Source organism: Peromyscus maniculatus, chromosome 3 (assembly GCF_049852395.1).
Source record: "Peromyscus maniculatus bairdii isolate BWxNUB_F1_BW_parent chromosome 3, HU_Pman_BW_mat_3.1, whole genome shotgun sequence".
NCBI classification, from domain to species: Eukaryota; Metazoa; Chordata; class Mammalia; order Rodentia; family Cricetidae; genus Peromyscus; species Peromyscus maniculatus.
In genome coordinates, this window is record NC_134854.1 from 143,423,287 (window position 1) to 143,436,942 (window position 13,656).

Below are 13,656 nucleotides of genomic sequence, written 5' to 3' on the forward strand. Positions count from 1 at the left end.
TCAGGTTAGTCACAAACGAGGGATCTACATGCCCATTGTTCTCATCTAGTCCCAAGCTGGTGGACTAGAAGCAAGTCAGCAAAACTGACAAGACCATTTCCGTTAAAGACCAGGTCTCAGGTAGTCTGGGCTGGCCTAAGACTCGGTATGTAGTTGCAGGTGATCTTGAACTTTTGACCCTCTTGCCCCCCTTCTAAGTCCTGTTCTTCTTAAGGACCCACGTTTGATTCCCAGTACCCACACAGCAGCTCACAAATATTGACAAATCCAGTTCCAGGTGATCTGACAGCCTCTTCTGACCTCTTCCGACACTAGGCACCCACATGGTATAGACATACATGTAAGCCAAACACCCATATACATAAAATTAAAAAACAAACACACATTCAAAAGGGCTGGGGTCAGAGTTCAGTTTGTAGAGTGTGTGCCGACTTCTATCCCAGCAACACACAGGCATGCTAGCTTATACCTGAGACTCCAGCACTCGGGACAGAGGCAGGATGAGAGTCAAAGTCATTCCAGGCTACAGAACAAGTCTGAGGGCAGCCTAGGACACAGTCCCAAAGACAAAGAACAGAAAGATACAATTAAATAGAATCCAGTAGATTTCTAATTGTGCTACCATTGTCACTGTGAACTTTCAACATTTCATCGGCCCGCAAACATGGCCCCTGGTGGTCACTTCCTATCAGTTTTTATTGATTATTTTGTTTTAAAACACTGTGTGTGTATGCACATGCGTGCGGTGCTGGTGGTGGTGGTGGTGGTGGTTGGGCAGTGTGGTCAGAGGAATCACCTTGCTGGAGTTGGTTCTCTTCTTCCACCATGTGGTTTCCAGAGATCCAACTCAGCTCACAGCAAGCACTTTTACTGGCTGAGCCATCTTGCTGCCTCCCCGCCCCACCAACCCTCCACCCTGCAAGTCAGTGTATATTCCTGGCTGTCCTGGAACTTGCTTTGTAGACCAGGCTAGCCTTGAACTCACAAAGATCTGGGTGTGAGCCACCACTGCCTGGCTTGTTTTTATTTACTTATTTATTTTTTAAGATTTTAAAATTTATTATGTATATAGTGTTCTGCCTGTACGTATGTTTGCACACCAGAAGAGGACACCAGATCTCATTATAGATGGTTAAATAATGTGGTTGACTGGGAATTGAACTCAGGACCTCTGGAAGAGCAGTCAGTGCTCTTAACCTCTGAGCCATCTCTCCAGCCCCTTATTTTTTATTTTTAAAGATGAGATTACATTATGTAATCTTGACTGCTTGGAAATAGCTTTGGAGACCAGGTCAGCTTCTAATTTATGGCAATCTTCCTGCCTCAGCCTTTTGAGTGTTGGGATTACAGGCCTGTACAAGCAGCTGGGCACATTTATCACTTCTGATATGACTAGTTACAACTGACTTCTAACTCCTAGTCTCCCATGCTGTCCTTGTTACTTCATCTCAAGAAACACGAGCGGGCTAAATCAGTTCATCTTTTAGCCTAGATTATCTCGATCTTTTTACATTGGGACACAATCGCCATCTACAAAGTTCATACTGACAACTAGACAATCCGGTTACACATATCCCTCATCTTTTAAGTAACTCTATTTTTTTTTTTTGGTGGGGTGGGGGTGGGAAGCATTCACAGCTTATCTTGGACCACAGGTTGGACACGCTTTCATGGAGTCAAGAAAACAAGCATTCCTCAGCACCAACTACATACAGTCCCGGCCCAGGCAGCTTGCCAGGCACTGTGAGTAAAAATGGATTACTATGATAAGATTCCCTTTATCACCACCGTGTCTGGGCACTGAGTTGTCTCTGCCTAGACCCGTCTGTCAGTCCACTCTGTCTTTAAGTTGTTTTCCCAACTTTCAGGACAACCTCCTGGCGGGTGGCTGCGAACCCGAACCCGGCAGTGCTTGTGACCGCTGTCTTGACAGTCTCAAGACAGCTCAACCCGCGGGCTTGAGCGGCGTGAGCACTCCCGGGACGCACAGGTCTGCAGAACCCAGCATCTGCGATGCCATCAGCCTCTCGTCCCACACGGGAGAGCTGGCCGGCGGTGTCTACTTCATTTCCAGGCTACTCCGCACTGGAAACGCCTTGGCGAGGGCGCCTCTGACGTCCAGCAATCTAGGACTCCTGAAAAGAGAGGCAAAGGACAGCGCCATACACAGGTTGCGCCTGCGCGAACTGACCAGCCGGCGTCCGCGACACCGCTTCCGCTCCGGCTGCCCGAGCCTCGGGCTTCCGGCTCGGCTCCCTGCCCCAGCCCCGCCCCCCACGCCGGCCGTGACGGAAGCGCGCCGGGGTGACCTCACCGTCCAACATGGCGGCGGCGGTAGATTAGGGCCGCGGGTCGAAGCAGCCGCCGCCGCTCCCGGACCCTGCGCGAAGCACCTGCTGCCGCCGCCGCCTCCTCCTTCATCCCTTCCGGGGCCAGGCCGGGGCCAGGTGAGGGGAGTGGGATTCCGGGGAGGTCCTGCTGGGTGGCGAGGCGGTTTTCCCACGGCTGAGGAAGGGGTCTCGAGACCACCGAGCCGACCGCCCGGGGCTGCCCACGCCGTGGGAGAGACCGGGCGGACCGTGCTGCTCCGCCGAGGCTCCCCGGAACTTGTGGGCACTCTTCGGGGCTGCTCGGACCTGTCCAGCGTGCCCCGGCGATGGGCGGCTTCGGGACGGGCTCGCCCAGGCTGCCTGCCTGCCTGCGGCGCAGGGACTCACTCACCCTTGCTCCACATTCTGGTCTTCACACAGATGGCTTCCCTGGGAGAACCAGGGTCTGTTTGGGGGGCTGCACTGGGAAAGGTGAATTCTTTCTTGGAGGAGGGAAGTGTGTGCCGTTCACGACGTAGAACGATCATGGATTAGCTTTGCTAGTGCTCACGGTGTCAGAAGTCAGGTTTCTCAGGGTTAGCACCGCAGTTTGGACACCCATCCCACTCCACCCTCACCCACCCCCAAGACCAAACAAAACCAATAGGCCTCCTTACCCTAGGGAGGCGAGAGATACCATTCACACCAATTCGTCTTTTCCTTTTTAAAAATCTTCCCCACATTCCCACGGGATCCCACATTTCTTGCCTTCACATTATAGCACTGCGAAGGAGGAAGCCTAGACTTTCTAAGTCGGGGCTTTTGGAAAGTCAAGGAGAAAAACTGGACAGATCTGCCCAGAAATTCACATGCCCTTTGCTGATAGCTTTGTTAAGCAATTCACCATTCCCATGCACAAGTGTTATCTGAAAGCTCTGTTTTACTTTCTATGGTTCAAAGTTTTGAACTGTGCTGACAGGCTCCTCTTCTTTCTGATGTTAAAAAAAAGTTTTGCAAAATTTCTAATATTTCCCTTGGAGGCTTGGTATAAACCAGAATGTTGATGCTCCCTGCCCTAACTTGTGTGACCTTACATGAATTGCCACACCCTTGAGATGTCTTTCCTTCCCCCACCTTTTTTTTTAACACACTAAAAAGTTAAGCAAGTGCGTGGGTGGTGAACCACTTATATTTCATATATACGGTGGGATTAATGTATCTTGCATGTTTATAACAGTGAATTGAAAGTGCTTTATTCTGTATATAATAGGCAGATAAGTACTTTGCAAGGCCCATTGCTTTGAACGATCAGGTACTATTCTAACAATTCTAAATACTTGTTTATTTCAGATGACTCATAGTCCTTAAAATAACATTTGTTTCACTTTTTGATCTCATGTATCCCAGCTGGCCTTGAACTCAGATCCTACTCCTACTTCCCTTGTATAGAAATCCAGGAGTACCCAGCCATGCCTGTCCCTCTAAAAAATTAAATTATTATTGTAGGTGTAGGTGTGTGTTTGGGTACAAATGTTTATAGGGCAGTGGGCAGTTTTGTTTTTTGGTTCAGGATGGGGGAGATTTGTGGGCAGGATTTCTATATAGTCCTGGCTGTCCTGGAGCTTCCTATATAGACCAGGATGGCCTCACCTTCCGAGGCCTGTGCCACCATCCACAGCCAGTGGGTAACTTTGGGAGTCTGTTTTCTCTTTGCATCTTTACGTGGGTTCTGGAGATTAAACTCGAGTTGCTTTTACTGCTGAACCATTTCATCAGCCCTTGTTTTGTTTTGAAACGGCTTCAGCCTGTAGTCAAGGCTAGCCTTGAACTTTTAGGAGTCCTCCTAAATCAGCCTCCCTAGTGCTGGGATTCCAGAGGAGCTACCATACCTATCTTAAAATGGCCTGTACCTTTTTCAAAAGTGTGCCCTGGAGATTGAATTCAGCCAAATAATGTGTAAGGTTAAGTCCAACCATCTTTTAGAAAGTATAATTATTTGACAGGTTTGTGCAGACATGTAGTATATTTCTGTCACTCCCACCCCACCCCGATTGACCTCTCATTCTTTTACTGCTCTCACCAAACACCTTCTTCAGCTTAGGAAAGAAGAAAAACATGACAGTGGGCACTCCTGCAAATGTAAATGGGGGGGGGGGGGAGGCAAGATTGTTGGGAGGCCGTCCTGGGCTGAAAGTTAGACCCTGTGATAAGAAAAGACAAACAGCAGGGGACTGGAGAAATGGTGCTGTGGTTAAGAACACATACTGCTCTTCCGAGGATCTGGGTTTGATCCCAGCACCCACATCAGGCAGCTCACAGCTGCCTATGACCCCAGCTGCAGGAGCTCTCGCACCTCTGACCTTTGTGGGCACTTGTGTTCATGTGCACAAACCCTCTTCCCCATGCAACTAATAAAATAATAAAAGTTAAAAAAAGAAAACTATGTCTTTAACACAACTTTTTAAGTTCTCTCTCTCTTTCCTTCCTTTCTTTTGTGACAGTTTTCTGTATCCCAAGCTAATGTAGGGTCAGAAGACAACTTGGCAGGAGTCTGTCCTCTGCTTCCACCGTGTGGGTTCTGGGAATTGGTCAGGCGTGGCAGCAAGTGGCTTTATCTACCATGGAGCCATCTTGCCACACTGTCCAAAATATTTTTTTTTTGCATTTTTTCTTATGAAATATTTTAGGTATAAAATTGTAAACATTTAGTGTTTTCATTGCTTTCCCTCAGTTTTCAGACTTGAATTTGAGTCATATCTTATTCCAAATAAACGAAATTATCACCAAAGTTTTTTAAAAAAATTTATTAGATGTATTCATTTTTTTGTGCTTTTTTTCTTTTTATTTAGATTTTATTTATTTTATGTATGCATGTATGCATGTATGCCTTTATTCCAGGAGAGGGCATCAGATTCCACTATAGATGGTTGTGAGCCACCATGTGGTTGCTGGGAACTCAGGACCTCTGGAAGAGCAGCCTGTGCTCTCAACCGCTGAGCCATCTCTCCAGCCCATATTCATTTTTTTTCTACGTGAGTGTTTTGCCTGTAACTGTGTATGCGTACTCTTGTGTGTGCATGATGCCTGCAGAGGCAGAATGGGGAGCATCTCCTGGAACTGGAGTTAGGAATGGCTGTGAACCACCACATTGGTACTGGGACCCAAACGCAGGTCCTCTGCAAGAGCAGCAAATCTCCCTAGCCCCAACACCAAGAATTTTCTAGACAGGGTCTCCCTATATAGCCCTTGGCTGGTTTTGAACTGCGATCCTCCTATCTCAGTCTCTCAAGCGGCTGGAATTACAGGCTTGCACCACCCATTTCTGGGTCTTTTCAAGAGTTGGGTTTTATGTTAGGGACCAAATCCACTGTCCTTTGTATGCTGAGCTCTCACTGAGATACACTCCAGCCCTTTTTGTTGTTATTTGCTTTGTGTTTTTATGGTGCTGGCCATAGAGTACAGGTTTTCAGGCTTTTATGTGCTCTACTACTGAGCTACACTCCTAACCCAATAGTAACTGATATTTTTGTTGTTGTTTTTATGAGACAGGGAGTCACACTGTATATAGCTCAGGCTAGTCTGGAACTCACTGTGTAGCTCAGTCTGGCCTAACTTAGTGGCAATATTGCTTCAGCCTTCTGAGTGCTAGGATTACAGCTGTGTTCCACTATGGCTGTCCGAGAGAAACTAATTGTCTAGCAGCCTCACTGAAATAGAATTAATTTACTATACTACCCAAGTTGTGTAATATAGTGACTTTTAGCACATTCAGAGTTGTGCAACCATTATTGGAGTTTTCATCACTTCTAAAAGAAACCCCATACCACTTGGCAGTGGTTCTTTTGTTATTTTTTGAGACGACTCTGTGTGTGGCCCAGGCTTGCACTTTGAGTACATTTGCCACAGTCGCATTGCTGGGATTATAGGTGTATGTTACCACGCTTGGCGGCAGCATCTTCTGTTCCTACTCCTTTTACTTCCTTACCACATAGAACCGCTGGTTTCCTTTTCTGGTTTTTAAGGCATACTCTCATTTTGTACTGACGGCTGGCCTTGAGCTCTCTCTTAGCAGTCCTCTTGCCTCAGGCTCCCAAGTACTGGGATTGCAAAGTCCTGAGTGCACTACCACAGCAATTGTTACTGTGTTTTTTTTGCAGGGAGGGGACTTAGATGGAACCTTCACGTGTAGACTGCATTGACCTCAAACTTGAGATTTTCCTTTCCTTCTCTCCTGATGTGCTGCTTATATGGGCGTGTCCTCTAATCCTAGCCAATATTTTTCCATTTTTCAGACAAATGTCTCTTTGTTTTGCTTTTCAAGACAAGGCTTTTCTGTGTAGCCCCGGCTGTCCTGGAACTCACTCTGTAGACCAGGCTGGCCTTAAACTCAGAGATCCACCTGCCTCTGCTTCCCTGAGCACAGGGAATAAAGGTGTGCGCTACCATGCCTGGCTGGACAATGCCTTATGCTTACATCAGGTGACCCTCATACTTTATCTTCCCCAGGTAGGTAGACATGTAGGCTCATCCTTCAGTATTTAACTCATGTGACTTATTTAAAGATTACTTTTAGCCGGGGTGGTGGCGCATGCCTTTAATCCCAGCACTCGGGAGGCGGAGCCAGGTGGATCTCGGTGAGTTCGAGGCCAGCCTGGTCTACAGAGTGAGATCCAGGACAGGCACCAAAACTACACAGAGAAACCCTGTCTTGGGAAAAAAAAAAAAAAGATTATTTTTAATTATGAGTATCTGTGTGGGTGTGTGTATCCACCTGAGGAGGCAGAGGTGTTGAATTTCTTGGGGTTGCAATGCGAGCTGCCAGACATGGGTACTAGGAATTGAACTTGGATCCTCTGCAAAGTAGTACATGCTCTTAACTATTAAGCCACCTCTTGAGACACCCCCTTCTCTGATTTTTTAAATAAATTGAAAGTTGTTTCCTGCTGGGCAGTAGTAGCTCATGCCTTTAATTTCAGCACTTGGGAGGCAGAAGCCGTTGGATCTCTGTGAGTTCAAGGCCAGCCTGGTCTACAGAGCGAGAGCTAGGACTACACAGAGAAATCTTGTCTCAAAAAACCGAAAGAAGGAAAGAAAGCTGTTTTCTTTTTGGCTGTTATGTATAAAGTGTCCTTGAATGCTCATGTACAAATTTTGGGTGGACGTGTTTACATTTCTCTAGCATGTACCTAGAAATGAACAATCTATATCTGAATTTTGTTTTGCTATTATGTGGGAAGCTTAAAATACTGGGAAAGTCAGAGTCTGTGTGTAAGGGGGAGGGTTTCATGTTAGGAATTCCCCTGTGAGTGCATTATCTGTGAATGCCAACTGCTGAGTGAAGATATTTTGGGGCAGTTGTTAACACAGGATTGAACCAGAGTGTTCCATTACGCATGTTTTAACTGGAAAGGGACAATCAACACTAGACTAATAGTGGTGTCTGCTGAATTTTTAAATTGACACCTCACTTGGTAGTGGTGCAGCTGAGTGGGATAGTTTTTGCAATTTTACAGATTTAATTTTGTGTATATGTGATATGCATGTGGAGGCCAGAGCTCAGCCTCAGGTGTGTTTCGAGAGCACTGTTTTTGTTTGTGTGTTCATGGGTGTGTGTGTTTATGTGCGGACATTCATGTGGGTTCTAAGTTTTCAAATCCTTAACACGAGTATTGGCTGTGTTAGTCTCAAACAATAACAAAAGAACCCTTGCCAAGTGGTTTCTTTAGAAGTGATGAGAACTACAATACCTTTACCTATCTCTCCAGCCTCTACTGACCCTGGAATTTGCCATTTGTTTGAATTTAAGATCATACCTGGAAAATTTGAGTGGCAGCCTGTAATCCTAGGTCTTGTGAGACAGAGGCAGGAGTGTTACTGCAAGTTCAAGACCAGCTTAGGCAACATGACAAGTTCTGGGTCTGTGACATTGCTAGACCCTGTGTCCAAAAGAAAAACACCCAAACAGAAGATGACACATGAGTTTGGGATAGAGTGCCTACCATGTGTGAGGCCCTCTGTTTGATCCCCAGTACAACCTTCCACCACACTCAAAAAAACTGTCTGTGTATTTAAATATTTGGTCTTTGTTTGGAGACAGGGTCTCACTGTGTAGCTTTGGCCAGCCTGGAAGTTGCTGTGTAGACCAAGCTGGCCTCGAACTCACAGAGATCTGTCAGCTTCTGCTTGTGTACTGGGATTAAAAATGTGTGCTACCAGCTTGGCCCTTAGAAACTTGTTTTTTTGAGACAGGGTCTTATGTAGCCAAGAGTGACTTCAAGCTCAATATATAGTTGAGAGTGATCTTGAACTCTTTAATTTTCCTGCCTCCACCACCTCAGGCCTGGGGAATGTTACACCACATACAGCTTATTCATTTTTGTTAACATTCAAATTAAGGATTTCCGTTTTCCCTTATGTTTATTTACTTGTTGTGTATATGAATGTGGATGAATGAGTACTGTTGTGGATGTGTGGAGATGAGAACAACTTGTGGGAGTCTGTTCCCTGCGTCTACACGTGGGTTCTGTTGTCTGAACTCAGGTTGTCAAGTTTGGCAGTAAGTACTATTACCTAGTTAGCCATCCCACTGGCCTGGGTCACTTCTTGATATAAAGAATTTCCACATGGCTTGAAATGGAAAGAGCTTACTAGATACAATGTAAAGAGTGAAAATAACTATGTCCCTTTCATCATTTAAAATGAAAAATTAGCCAGGCAGTGGTGGAGCACACTTTTAGTCCCAGCACTGGGGAGGCAGAGGCAGGCAGATCTTTGAGTTCAAGGCAAGCCTGGTCTACAGAGTGAGTTCCAGGACAGCCAGGGCTACACAAAGAAGCCCTGCCTTGAAAAACCAAAAGGAAGAAAAAGACAAAAGGAGAACTTAAGGGGTTGAGAAGATGGCTCAGCAATCAAGAGTGGTTGCTGCTCACTCAGAGGCTGGAGTTTGGTTCCCTATCCTCACATAGTTACATCTCTATCTCTAGCCCCAGGAGATCCTATGCCTTCTGATCTCTGCAGGAACAGGCATGCATGTGCTGCACAGACATGCAGATAAAACACTCATAAAATAGATCTTATTCGTGTGTGTGTGTGTCTGTGTGTGTGTGTGTGTGTGTGTGTGTGTGTGTGTGTCTGTCTATCTGTCTGTCTGTCTGTCTGCCACACATGTGTGGGTGTCTCTACAGGCCAGAAGAGGGCATTAGATCCCCTGGAGCTAGAGTCAAGCAGTTGTGGTCTGCCAGGCCTGGGTGCTATGGGAGAGCAGGAAGTACTCTTAACTACCAAGCCATCTCTCTAGCTCCTATATAAAAAAAAGAAAGGAAAGCTGGGTATGTTGGCACACACCTTTAATCTCAGTGCTTGGAAAGCCGTGGCAGGCAGATTTCTGTAAGTTTGAGGCCAGCCTGATCTGGATATGGAGTTCCAGTCCAGCTGAGGTGACATAACAGACCCTGTGTCAAGAAACCAATTATTGGGGTTGAGGATTTAGCTCAGTGGGTAGTGCAAGGCCCTGGGTCCTCAGCTCCAGGAAAAAGAAAAAGAAAAAAAAAAAAAAGAAACCAATTATCAATAAAAGAAATCTTGAGAGTTAGAAGTATATAGCACGTTTCCATTTGTGAAAAACAACTTATTTGTTTTTATGTGTATGTGTATGTACCTGTGCGAGTTTATGTATATCACATGCATGCAGGTGCCCATGGAGGCCAGAGGACATTAGATACCTTGGAACTGGAATTGCAGGCAGTTTTAAGTCACCTGATGTGGGCATTGGGAACCAGGATCCTCTGCAAGAGCACTGAACACTTCTAACTGCTGAGCTGCCGTTCCAGCCCATATGTAGTACCTTTCATCCAGTTTATAGTTTTCCTTTTCCTCTGCTCCTTTATGGTGGTGGTAGGGATATGTACGGGGTGGGATGGGGCAAATGTGTCCTTGTGCATGTGGAGGCCAGAGGTTGATGCTGGGTGTTGCTACTCTTTTTTTTTTTTTTTTTTTTTTTTTGAGACAGGGTTTCTCTGTAGTTTTGGTACCTGTCCTGGATCTCGCTCTGTAGTCCAGGCTGGCCTGGAACTCACAGAGATCCTCCTGGCTCTGCCTCCTGAGTGCTGAGATTAAAGGCGTGCACCACCACCGCCCTTTTTTTTTTTCTTTCCGGTTTTTTTTTCTTTAAGATTTATTTATTTATTATATATACAATGTTCTTCCTGCATGTATGTCTGCATGCCATAAGAGGGCACCATATCTCATTATGGATGGTTGTGAGCCACCATGTGATTGCTTGGAATCCCTGAGCCATCTCTCCAGCCTCTCCCACAGTCCCCCACCCTTTTTTTTTTTTTTTTTTTTTTTTTGAGATAGGGTCTCACTGAACTTAGAGCTCACATATTGGCTCGCCTTGTTGGCCAGCAAACTCCAGGAATCCTGTCTCTGCCTCTGCAGTGCTGAGGTTATAGATTTGTACCTCCCTAGGAATCTTATTTCTGACTCATATCCCCCTCTCCTGTGCTGGGGTTACAGGCATGTGTTACCTCACTTGGCTTTTTATGTGCCTGATGGAGATCTGAACTCAATCCTCATGCTTACACAGCAAACATTTTACCAACTCCCATATCCTGGGCACTGAGGCTTTGTCTCAATGAAAAAGGCTGGGAATGTGGCTCCGTGGTAGAGCATTTAACCTGCCTGCAAGGCCTTGGGTTCAGTCTTCAGGATTGCAAATCCACAAACAAAACCTTTATTTTACGAACACTGAAAGTCTTTAAAATTGTATATTAAATCATATAAATCATCAAATCTTCAGTGCATGGATATTAATAATAATCCTTAATAAAGATTATTCAGTGATACCATTAAAACATAGTAAGGATGGCTTATTCAGGGACTTACAGTGGGCATAGAAACCTCTCAGACAGCCCTGTGATGGGGTAGGGGTTGGGTTTAACACAGCATAGGCAAGTGGGAATTTCTAGGCAAGGAGCAGTATGGAAGTCAGTAGATAAGGAATTACTGAGAATAATATTAAGCATAAGAAAGTCCAACTATACTGATCCAATAGCATTCTTAGTAAAGACAGGTTAGGAGATCAGACATCAAGGATGATGGGATATTAAAGACTATTCTGGCCAGGCTGATGACTTTAATTCTAGCACTCAGGAGGCAGAGGTAGGTGGATCTCTGAGTTTAAGGCCAGCCTCATGTGTGTAGTGAGTTCCAAGCCAGCCAGGGTATATAGAAAGACTCTGTCTTAGCTCCCCCCACCAGCCCAACCCTGGAAAAACAACAACAAAGAACCCAAAAAAAAAAACAAAACTTGATTATTCTAGCCAAACTTAGTTATTTTGCTAAACTTAGGTTGTGTTTTTACAGATTTTTCTATGTGTGAATGTTTGCATGTATGTACATGTACCATGTGTGAATGTTTGCCTGCATGCATGTACATGTACCATGTGTTGAACCTCCTAGAACTGGAGTTAGTTATGATGCCGGTGTGCCATGTGGATACTGGGACCTGAATCCAAGTCCTCTGCAAGAACAGCAGTGCCCTTAACCACCGAGCCTTCTCTCTAGCCCCTAATATTAGATTTTAAAGGGAAATGCACAGATGGACCTGGAAGATGGTTGAGAAGTCTGGCCAAAGTTTGACCAAATAATCTTTGTCAGCAGTATTATATATAGTGGAGAAAAGGACATTTGTAGGCCTTGCATTTTTCAGGGCTCTTCAGAATCTTACCAACAAGAAGTCTCTCAGAAGTTACAGGCTGTAGATTTCTACTCCAGAACTGTTTGAAAGAATCCATAATGAAGAGACAAGAATACTGGGGGGTCCATTCACTGGTAGCCTTGCTCCAGGCCACACTGACAACTTCAGTGAACCAGAGGAAGGTTGATAGATCAGGATCTGACTCTGCTGAGAATGAAGGACTCGGAAATACCCCAACCAAGGGCTCTGCATCCTTGATGCATGATGCGTCATTTTGGTTGTACTGGCCACACTTCTGGTTCTCTTTCCTTTCTTTCCTTTTTTTTTTTTTTCCGAGACAGGGTTTCTCTGTGTAGTTTTGGTGCCTGTCCTGCATCTTGCTCTGTAGACCAGGCTGGCCTCGAACTCACAGAGATCCACCTGGCTCTGCTTCCCGAGTACTGGGATTAAAGGCATGCACCACCACCACCGCCCGGCATCCTTTCCCTTTTTAAAAAATAATTAAAAAAAAAAAATGTACTTTGCCCGCATGTTAGTTTGTGTGAGGGTGTTGGATCCTGGAGTTACACACAGTTGTGAGCTGCCACATAGGTGCTGGGAATTGAACCTGGGTCCTCTGGAAGAGCAGCCAGTGTTCTCAGCCACTGAGCCATCTCTCCAGCTCCCTGGTATTCTTTCTGTGTTTTAACTGTTGCAGTCTAGACAGAGAGGTTTCCCCTGGAACTTATCAGGTTTTTTTCCTCTGGTTTTGTTTTGTGATCCTCCTGCCTCAGCCCCCTTCGTGCTGAGATTACAGGCTTGCAGCACCACTCCCAACCCCCACTGCTTCTCAAAAAGTCCCCCCCTCCCAATGTAGTTTTTTTCTTTTGTGTTTTGAGACGGGGTTTCTCTGTGTAGCTTTGGTTCCTATCCTGGAACTCATTCTGTAGACCAGGCTGGCCTCGAACTTGCAGAGACCCACCTGGCTCTGCCTTTAGAGTGCTGGGATAAAGGCGTGTGCCACTACCGCCTGGCCTAAATGTAGTGTTTTTATATGTGGTAGAGGAGCAGGTGTATGTGCCTGTGACACATGTGGAGGTCAAAAGACAACTTGTGGTGTATGTACATACTGTAGGCAAATCATTCATAAAATAATAAGAATAAATAATCCTTTAAAAAAAGAAAGGGAGCGGGGCAGTGGTGGCACACGCCTTTAATCCCAGAACTCAGGAGGCAGAACCAGGCGGGTCTACAGAGTGAGTTCCAGGACAGGCTCCAAAGCTACACAGAGAAACCCTGTCTGGAAAAGAAAAGGCTGCACAGTGATAAAGCACTGGTCTAGCATGGACAGAGCCCTAGGTTCAAGCTCCAGTACTCTGATTTCAAGAATGTGATTTTTTTTTTTTTAAGGTGAAATTATACTACTGGGTCTATATGTGAGTTTGTACAGTTCAAAGACTTTTCTAAACTGTAGATTTAGTATAGCAATCCTCATATACTGTAGTATAATTGATGGGAAATTGGCCCTTAAGATGGTTTAGCTGGTAGGAGTGCGTGCTGCCCAGCCTAGTAAGCTGAGTTTGATTTTTGGAACCTACATATTGAGAACCAGCTCTCAAGTTGTCCTGCCTCCATCTACATGCCATGCTGCATACACACAATAAATCT

At 45.5% G+C, this 13,656-nt stretch overlaps 1 protein-coding gene across 6 annotated transcripts in view; it reads left to right on the plus strand.

Moving 5' to 3' along the window:
- The first annotated feature begins 2,303 nt into the window (after positions 1–2,303).
- Positions 2,304–13,656, plus strand: part of Bcl2l13 (BCL2 like 13) — a 60,139-nt gene continuing 48,786 nt past the window's right edge. For 5 of the 6 annotated variants that reach the window (XR_013050128.1, XM_006991586.4, XM_076567842.1 and 2 more), the window contains exon 1: positions 2,304–2,447. The gene's annotated coding sequence lies outside the window, so the exon portion shown is untranslated. The remainder of the gene's footprint in view (positions 2,448–13,656) is intronic. The other variant, XM_076567840.1, reaches the window with a different exon arrangement.